Here is a 10,341-nt window from a genome sequence, read left to right as displayed (position 1 = left end):
TCACCGGGAGTTATGCTTTTCTTTACCTCTCCAGGAGGGGGTCGGATTTGTATTTTCGGATTGTTTCTAAGACAAATCTCACATTTATTACTCAGACTTTCAGCAATCAATAACATTTTAGTTCCTATCGCACATCGTTTTACTGATTCCACCATTGCCTCTGCTCCCATATCTGTTTCAGCATGGGTTTTGACCATTAATTTCTTCATAATGTCAGGGGTTACTATGCATTGTCCATGTGAAGTTATCCACCATGCTTGATCATTCTTCTTACAATGTAATAGCATAGCTAATTTATTTTCTTTCTCACTATAATTTGGGGATTCCACCTGAATTTCTTTTGATGGAATTAAAACATAAATCATAGTATTTAATGCTACACATTTAGCAGCTTCATTTGCTTTCTGATTTCCTTGTATTACTTTTGAGTCCCTTTTTCGATGAGCCTTAGAATGAATCACTGCAACTTCTTTAGGTTTCTGTACTGCTTCCAACGAATTTAAAATCTTTGTTCCATATTTTATAAGGGTACCACTGGCAGAGAAAAGTCCTCGCTCCTTCCATATTGCTCCATGAGCATGCACAACTCCAAAAGCATATTTAGAATCTGTATAGATGTTGACTCTTTTACCTTGAGCCAAATTTAAGGCTTTTGTCAGGGTTATAATTTCTGCCTTCTGGGCGGATGTATTTGGAGGTAATGCTTTTATTTCTTGATCTTCAGTTAAAGTTACCACGGCATAGCCAGCCCTCCTTTCTCTTTTTACAAAACTAATTCTTCATCCCGAGTTTGGAGAGGGACACTTTTCAGATCTGGCCTGCTGGCATATACCTGTTCAATGACTTGCATGGTTAAGATCACTCTCTTTTTCACTTGGCATTAAAGAGGCAGGATTTAAAATTGTTCTAAGAATCCTTCAGGGCCTTTGGTTGCCTCATACAATGGTTTTGCCATCAAACCATAATTTGGAATCCAGAGGCGACACCATCCAGCCATTCCTAGAAGCCCTCTCAACTCCCTTTTGGATGGAGGGGGTGCCATCCTGCAAATGGCTTTTTTCCTACCATTTCCCCATCTTCACTCTCCTTGGGAACTCTCAAACCCCAAACAAATTACAGTTTGTTTTGCAATTTGTGCTTTCTTTCCTGACTCCCTGTACCCAGCCATTCCCAAAAAGTTGAGGAGGCTGACAGTCTTTTCCTTGCAGATCTCAGTAGTATCTGCTCCCAATAGGATGTCATCAACCCTCTGAAGGAGGGTGATTTGATCTTCCTTACCGGACCAGTGTTCCAGGTCCTCAGAGCTGCTCCAAAGATGGTTGGGCTATTTTTAAACCCTTGTGGCAGCACGGTCCAGCAGAGCTGAGTCCTCCTCCCAGTCGACGGATCCTCCCATTCAAAACCAAAAATCTTTTGACCGTTTTCTTCCAGAGGTATACAAAAGAACGCATCTTTCAAATCTATAACAGAGAAATATGCATTTGACTCATTGATAGTTGTTAGCAGCGTATATGGATTAGGGACTACTGGATGAATGTCCACCACTAACTGGTTTATTGCTCTTAGATCTTGAACCAGCCTATATCCTTGGTTATGTGGCTTTTTTTTTTTCCACTGGAAGGATAGGAGCATTATAATCAGATTGACATTCTTTTAAAAGTCCATATTTAAGAAAATTATTTATTATTGGTTCCAAATCGTTTCTGGCTTCTATACTAATAGGATATTGTTTCTTCCTTACCGGTCGAGCTCCTGTTTTCAATTCAACTTTTACCGGTTCCACATTTTTCGCTCTTCCTGGTTTCTCTGTTGCCCAAACAAAAGGGTAAACTGCATCTTTAATCTCTTCTGGAATTTCTTCAGATTCTTCTGTGTTTGTCTGTAATAAATAAACTTGGGCTTGCCAGGCATTAGCTTCAGGAAAATGAACTTGGATTCTTCCTTTTTTAAAGTTAATTTGTGCTCCCAATTTATTCAATAAATCCCGTCCTAAGAGAGGCATGGTGCATTCCGGTATATATAAAAATTCATGCATCAGTGTTTTTCCTCCAATTTTACATTTTAAAGGTTTCAAAAAAGGCCTTATCTCCTTCTTTCCCGTGACCCCAACAATAGATACATTAAATTTACTCATTGGTCCTTTACATGTATTTATAACAGAATATTTTGCTCCAGTACCTACTAAAAAATCGACCACTTCATCTCCCAGCTTTACTGGAACCAGGGGCTCAGCTGGGAAAATATCATTTTCTACCTCTGGTCCCCATCATTCAAATCTCCTCCCATCATAAGTAAAGCAGCTTCAGGTGGTATCTGCTGTGACTGAGTCACGACCGCTTCTTTGTTCTCTGGACACTCGCTCTTCCAGTGTCCCTGTTTCTTACATACAGCACATGGATTAAATTCTAACGGGGTATATTGTTTAAACATAGCTCTACCTCCTCTGCCTTTTCCTCTCAAATATCTTCTACCTCTTCCTCCAGCTGATCCTTGGGCATTTACAACAGCAGCTGCTAGAATAGCAGCTTTTTGTTTCCTGTCTTTTATTTTTTCTTTTTCCTGATTTTTCTTTTCCTCCTCTTCCCTATTATTATAATAGAGTCATTCCTGTAATTTCGTCCACTTTCTGCAATTTCTTTTGAATATCTGGAGCAGCTTGCCCTACAAACAAAGGAGTAAATATTGTTCTATTCTATCACTCTCAGGATCTAAGTCTGTCCATTTCCTAGCTGCCTCACATAACCGTTCATAAAAGGCGGATGGGTCCTCTGTTTTTCCTTGAATTATTTGAGTCAATTTTGCCAAATTCTTTTAACCCAGTTCTGGGCGAGGGCTATACACAGGGTTAATGCTGGTTATGATTACATTAACAGTATCAGAGACACACTTTCTTCCCAACCTGTTTTATTAGACATCGCTCTAAAAACCAGGAGGGCTGAGGTGTGACCAAAGACCCCCAGGGAAAAGCAGAAGCCATAGAGAATGCGGAGGAGGCAGGCACTGAAGGCTGCCGGGCTGGAAGAGGTCCAAAGCCGAGCCAGATGACAGGCGGCCATTAGCAGTGGACAGGCGATGTGCTCGAGTGTGGAGACGGAGAGGGTAGGGATGGGGCAGTAGCTGAGGGGCTGTTTGCATCCGAGCCAAGTAACGCTCGCCGGGACCTGGGGGACCTGTCTGCAGCGGGGCCGGAGGAGACGGGAGGGGAGGGGCGGCTGGCAGGGAGGCTGGGCTCCCCGCGGGGCTCCTTCTGGGCTCCCTCTCTGCAAAGGTCTCCGGATTTCTCTCTACCTAAAGAATTCCGACAGAATGTCTGCCGCTATGGCAAGAGGGGAAAACAAATTGATTCCAGAGGTGTCTGATATTCCTAATGCATAGCAATTGTTGTTGCTATGCAGCGTGATTTACAAACGAGTTGGAATACTTAGGAGACAATTAGCAATCGAAACTCCGTGGAAGCGAGGTGAGTCTCAGGCGCTCTGAGCATCACCAGCCCTGCAGAGGCCTCTCGCCTGCCCAGCTTCAAAGTACTTGGGCACCGAGCTCCGGGAGGTGTAAACTCAGTGCACTTCTCAGAAGGGCTGACTCAGGAACCTCTCGTGGACTTTCGAGGAAGACATCAAACAACGCGGACCGCAGCGACACGACCCCCTGGCAGCTCTGGCACCCAGGCAAGATCCTCCGCGGGGGTTACCGCCCGCTGCGGTCTTCCAGCTCTACTGGTTTTGGGCCTGAGCAGAACCTACTTTGTTCCACAGCTTGAGCAGCAAAACATCACGGCTGGAGGGGAAAAGGAACGATGTGGAGCGCATACCCCAGCCATCCCTCCCCTGGGGACACGGGCGAGCGGTCCAGAAGAGCCTGCCAGGGCAGCGATGCAGCACCTCCATCCCTTAGAAGAGCAGGTTGGGCCCCTGCCCAAAAGCTTCCACAGCGGGAGCAAGCAGCACCATCCAGGACCTGACGTGCTGTGCGCCCTGGAGCAAGCTGTGCCGGCGTGCCCCCCGCCCTGGGTGAGCCGCTGCTGTGCCCCAAGTGAGGCGCTTCTGACCTTGCATTCTGAAGGTCAGCACTCGCTCTGTCCCCACCCGCGCCCAGATAAAGGCAATGACCTTTCTGCTCACCCTCTCCCTTGGGAGCCACTTCTGCTCACCCAGAAGCTAGCATCCCCTCAGCCCAGCACAAGGGTCATCTCCTAAAGGACGGCTTGTTCAAAAGCATACGTGACTTACATAGGGGACAGGGACAATTTCAACTGATCCGCTTTGCCTTGATGCTGGAGAATCCCTTGGATGGCAAGAACCACATCCCACTGAGGAGATGAACCTTTCGTATCTGTGTCTGTGTCCATGTGGGAGGTGTATGTCAAAGCAGAATGGGGTCAGAGAGGATTTGGACAATGACCACTTTCGTTAAAAAGACAAGTAGGTTCAAAAGGCAATTCGGTAATTCACTGAAGAGTAACCCGTCAAGAACTTTTACAGGCAAAATATCACCCGACTCCAGAAGCCCCTGAGCTATGGATATATGGGTGCTGGGACTGTCTACCAGCGAAGCATCACTGTTCTCCATCTCTGTCCTCATACTCTTCCGTCAGCATCTGCTGCGGGCTGCTGCCCAAGCGGGGTTCAGCCCGGGAGGGTCTTTGGCCAGACCTGGTACGAACCCTGCTCTCACGACGCTGATGGAGACCTACAGCCACCTCCCCCTGTTTGAATTACAGATCTGCAGTCCAGCAACAGCTACGAAACAAAATCCCTTCCCAGGCCCTGGCTGTCATTGAGCACTGGGGGTGTGGAAGATGCAGCTGCAAGGATTCGCACTGCGGGTTGTTCCCTTTCGTTTCACCTTGACCTCCTCTCTCCTCTCAGCAAGGCTGGTCAGCTGGCAACTAACACCTTTTTCACACTGTTCCTACAACAGCCGAATGAAAAGCTTCACCTGCTAAAAGTAGGGGCCTTTACCACAGGCAAAACGCAGCAAAACGACCGGAGTTGCTCTTGCTTTCATATAAGGCAGCCGGAAGAGCGCTTAGCAGAACTGACGACAGCAAATGCGTTTAAACGCATTTCTAAACACTGCCTCGGAAAGCACGGTGGGATTGAGGACTCTAATAATTGGAGGGAATCCACACAGCGATTAGTCAGTGCTGCTGGCACTGAGCGACAGGACATTGCCCCCCCCGAGGAGCAGGTACCCATTTTGTAAAAACATTCCCGTTTCTGACCCTCCAGGTTTCCCATCAGCCCAATTCATTCAGGATGGCGTAGGTGGAATTACAAGGAGCAGAGCATCCCCCCGGTTCCCCAGGCGGGGCCGCTCCTACGTGGCGGGCGCTGCAGAAGCCCTCTCCACCGGCACCTTTCCCGGGGAGACCTGGAGGTCCTGCCCCAGCGCTGGGAACGTGCCAGGGTGGCCCAAAGCTCTGCTTCAGCAAAGCCATTTTGGTCCATATGACACGGCTGGAAACAAGGATTAACCACAAGCCCCCAGCTTGAGACTAACACCCGAGTCAGCAGAATAAGAACTATGAGCTAAACCTGCAAGAGGGACGTTGATATAAACCAGAAATCACCATTACTCCCAATTTGTGATACTGGTCTGGGAAAGACCTGGCCCACAGAAGATTTCCCTGGGTATACACATCAGCAGTCTGACGCCATTCTGTCAGCTTAAATGACAAATAGAGAATCTTTTTTGGATTTTTAATTTGATTTTACAGGCAGCGATACCTGAAAATAGGGGACCCAGCGCCACACAGAAGAGCTGAAAGCAATTTTTGTAGGAGAACAGGATGTAAAATAAAACCAAACCAGCATGGCTAAGATATAAATCCCTAATATGAACTTCTTACGTATCAGTAAGCGAACAGGACTCTCCTTCACACAATTGAGCTTTCTGCATTTATAATCTTCTACGCTCTCTTTTGCTCAACAGCATGAAATCTAAAAGGAAGCTTCAGGCTTCTAGAAGCGCAGAAAACATACAGGTTTTTATTCATAGGCACAGCAGAAGAAGAGCCGATAATCCCACTCTCATTTCCAGTACCTCATATCCTAAAAGTCCCTTCCAAGTTCAGTTGCTCTTCCCAGACCCTGAGCAGACCCTCCACAGCCAGTGGAAGTTTTTCATCTGGAAGGTAAATTTCCTCCTTTTCAAGAAAAATTAAATTTCATTTGAACGTTCACAAGTTACAGCTCTCAATGACCCGAAGAAACCCTCTGGCGATACTGAAACAGAAAATAGCCCTTCAATCACGGCACCACCATTTCAGCCTGTTATCAAATTGTGCACATGTGCATACCTGGTCGTACCTATTAGAGCAACCGGCGCGTATCAAGCAACTCCCTGACTCTGGTCTGTCTGCTCGCTGAATACCCGTGATCATGGGAAAATGTCTTTTTAACAACAACTGCCCACGGGTTGTGCTGCAGATGAGTATTTGCAATGTATGCGTTGCTACCTAGCTGAAGATGAGTTATGTGGTACTTGCTGGAATGACTGGGCAAACTGACCAACTCTTTTCACATACGCAGTCGTGCATTTGCATTTGGACACCGGTTTTCACAGTTTTCTCCCATAGTTGTATCATTTGTTTTCTGAGTGAAATGTATCGTTGCATGCAAAACCTGTTGCTGAAGCAGTTAGAGATGGCTTGGGGTGAATTTAAGTATCAGAGCGAGTAGGTAAGAATCTTTTACAGTCACAAAAATGGGCAAACCCAGAGTGACCGCAGGTTATATTATCCAGGCAGATAATATTAAATTTAAAATATTCTAATGTTATTTTAATTACTAAAACTAATAACTAAATATTTAGTTTTAATAACTAAAAGTTATTTTAATAACTGCATTAGATTAAAATAGTCTAATATTTAAAATATTAAAAATTAAAATATTCTAATTAAAATATTCTAATGCAGTTACAGCCTGGCATTCATTTCACAGGAATTAATAACAGTTTCTGCTCGTCGGCAGGCGTAAGGACAATGCTGCTTCATCACAGCGGCTAAGCGAAACAGCAGATGACTTCCCGTGCAATGAGGTTCACCCAAAACAGCATGGATCCGGGAATTTCCATAGCTGCTGTGTCAGAGGGACTAACGTGTGCCTACGTAGAAGAAACGTGACAGAAGTTGGGAGAGGTGGGAGGGACCGTTACCCACAGCAATGCAGTCCCAAGGAAAGCCCAGGCACCTGGAGACCCCACTGCTCCGGCCCAGAGGACCCTGCCCTGCGGGCAGACGTCCGTGCCCGGAGGGCAGGCGAGCTCACGGCACGCAGCCTCGCTGTGCTCCGCAGGGACACCCGCAGCCCGGAGCTGCCCGAGCAGATGGCAGCACCGGGAGTACGTGATTTCAGGTGGAAGGCACTGTTCAGCTCCCACCCGTAAACAACCGGGCTGTCGTTTATGATCCCCAGGCCAATGTGAAGACAGAAGCTCCAGGCTATACGACTAAGTGTGAATGTCTCCTTTCTGTTTGCTGCGCTGCAGCAGGATGGCATTCCCCTTCCAAACACGCACCCTCGGGATGTTTTGCACTGGGGCACCTATCCCCACAGAAGAGTGTTGCAGCTGAGTCAGAGATTAACAAATGAAAAAGAACATCTCTGGGTGCTGAAGAGCAGCCCGCTTTACCCCCAGGACAATACAGGCATCGCGATGTGAGGAATTTTTGCTGAGCAAAAATCGAGTACTAAAACCAAAACAGGGGGTGTCAGATCCGAGACAAGGTGCACAGATAATACGCACAGGTGGATCGGTGGTCAACGCTCTAGTAATTTACTCCACGCAAAGTTAGGATGGGATGCAAAGATCATCGTGTAAGCTTCCTATACGCATCTTAAATGTTACACGCATGCAAAAAATGTCACTTACCAACCCGCTGGTGCCTGGCGTCAGGTCCGGGGTCTCCCAGCCTCGAGGGGTAACCTTGAGAGGGGTCCCTGCTCACGGGGAGTGCTGCCCCCCGCCACCCCCGTGGGTCCTCCAAGCAGCGGCCGGGGAGCAGCCAGGGAGCGGGGAGGGAAGGGTGCCGGGGGCACGGCGGCACCGGTGCTGCTCAGGGTGGGAGCGGGCGCTGTACCCAGCCGGTTTGGTGGGATCCTGCACCGCCGTGAGGAGGTTTTGGGGTTCCCTTCTGCTCAGCAGTGAGGCCGGGGGCCTGTCTGCGGGCTGCCTCCCCCGGTGCCACCAGCTGCTGCCTTGGCCCCGTGCGTGGTGGTGCGTTCCCCCCCGCGCCCCTGGGCCGCTCGTTGATCTCAGAAATTCCCCTGAACCCCCGGCCTTGCTGTACCGCGCCCGGCGGCTGAGCCCTCCTTGAGCGGGTCAGAAACTCTGCATGGCTGAGGCTGGGAACGTGCTCCCGCTGCCCGGCCCAGGTGCCCAGCAGAACAACACCGAAACCTGCAGAATTTTTAGCAATCACCACCTGGGACTGCGGCCCGGGGGGCAATTCACGGCAGGCTACAGCCAACCACCTTGCGAACCTCTAACCGCTGGTCCTAAGGGAGGCCTTGGAGCTCGCCGGGACCGCAGCGGCTGCGCCCAGCATCTCCCTCGGAGTGGGAGCCTCTCGGAGCTCGCCACCTCTCTGCTCTGCGATGTTCGGAGGAGCGTCGCCGACGACGGGACCTGGGCTGAACCCCTTCTCTCCTCGAAGCTCAGCCCTTCGCCCGTTGAGAAAGAAATGCCCAGACATTCGACGTGAGTATTTCTTCACTGAAATCGAGGGGAATTTTTAACAGGTATACCTTCTGTACTTTTTTTTTTTTCCTGTCTGTCTGGGTGTGTGGACTAATAGTAAGCGTAATCTGTAAAAGTTGTGATTATAGTAGCCTCTACTAACACTTATTTCGTAAATACTGAATTAGTTAATGGTTAAGTGCTACTCAAGTTTGTTAATGAGTAGTTGATGATTAAGTGCTGCTAAACACATATAGTCCCTAAGATATAAACCCTTAGCTGATTTTCCTTTATATGTTTCATCTGTGTAATAAGTTGTCGTGGTTTAACCCCAGCCAGCAGCTAAACCCCCCGCAGCCGCTCGCTCACCCCCCTGCTCCGGTGGGATGGGGGAGAGAATCGGGAGGGCACAAGTAGGAAAACTCGTGGGTTGAGATAAAAACAGTTTAATAGTTGCAATAAAACAAAGTAGAACAATAATAACAACAATGATAACAACAACAATAGCAGAATATACAAAGCAGGCAATGCACAATGCAACTGCTCACCGACCGCTGACCGCGTGTCACGAATGGGCGCGAACACCCCCCCACCCCCCCACCCTCCCCCACCCCCTGTTTTTTATACTGAGCATGACGTCACATGGTATAGAATACCCCATTGGCCAGCTGGGCCAACCACCCCGGCTATGCTCCCCCCCCACAGCTTCCCCTGCACGTGGCAGGGCATGGGAGGCCCGAAAAAAACCCAAAACGTCCCCGGTGCAAGCACCGCCCAGCAACAACCAAAACATCAATGGGCCATCAACGCCCCTCTCACAGCAAACCCAAAACACAGCACACCCCCCACGCTACCGGGAAGAAAGTTCACTCTGTCCCAGCCGGAGCCAGGACATAAGTAATAGAGTGAACCTTGCCCTCGAATGCTGTTAGGTCGCACCTTTGTAAATCTCTGTTAAAATCACTTTCTGCCAATACCTTGGATGGTGATTCTTTAAGCGGCCTCTAAACCACTCATTCGCGACAAATCGGCGTAGTCGGCAGGATGGCAAGTATCACTGATTACTTAAAAAACCATGGAATAAATCCAAGTCCCAAATTCTCAGAAGAATGGGCTCGTAATAATGGGCATCATTGGGAAGCTGTGGAAAAACAACTAAAAGTAGCTAGGGGCTATATAAAAGATGGAAAAGGAATTACTTGCAAAATGTTAGGCACCTGTTCAGAAGCTGCTCATCAGTATAGGAAGAATAACAATAGAAGGGAGCAAGACCTGCAAGAAGAAGTAGAAGGCAGAAAGGAAGCTGAATTAATACTGTCCTTGAAAATCGAGCAGCTGCAAAAAGCTACCGGAAGAAAAGGAGAAATCACAAAAGTTGGAAGAAAAGGTCGAGGTAGTGCTTCTGCGGGCTCCCAATCCCCCTGACATTGTACACTTAGGAAATTAATTGTGTCCCCTGAGGAATGGGATGGTGGTATCTGCAGTGATCCTGATGACTTTGATGAGGGCAATGATGACCCCTTGTTCCCCTCAGATTCCTCTGAATATGAGGCTAGACCCATCATTAAAGCAAAGTATATTTTAATTCCGGTTGGTCCTCGACAACAATTGGTAAAATTTCTAATCGATACGGGAGCACCGATTTCCACACCAACACAA

Source organism: Calonectris borealis, chromosome 1 (genome assembly GCF_964195595.1).
Source record: "Calonectris borealis chromosome 1, bCalBor7.hap1.2, whole genome shotgun sequence".
In the NCBI taxonomy this organism is placed as follows: domain Eukaryota; kingdom Metazoa; phylum Chordata; class Aves; order Procellariiformes; family Procellariidae; genus Calonectris; species Calonectris borealis.
Note: the sequence above shows the minus strand (reverse complement) of the source record.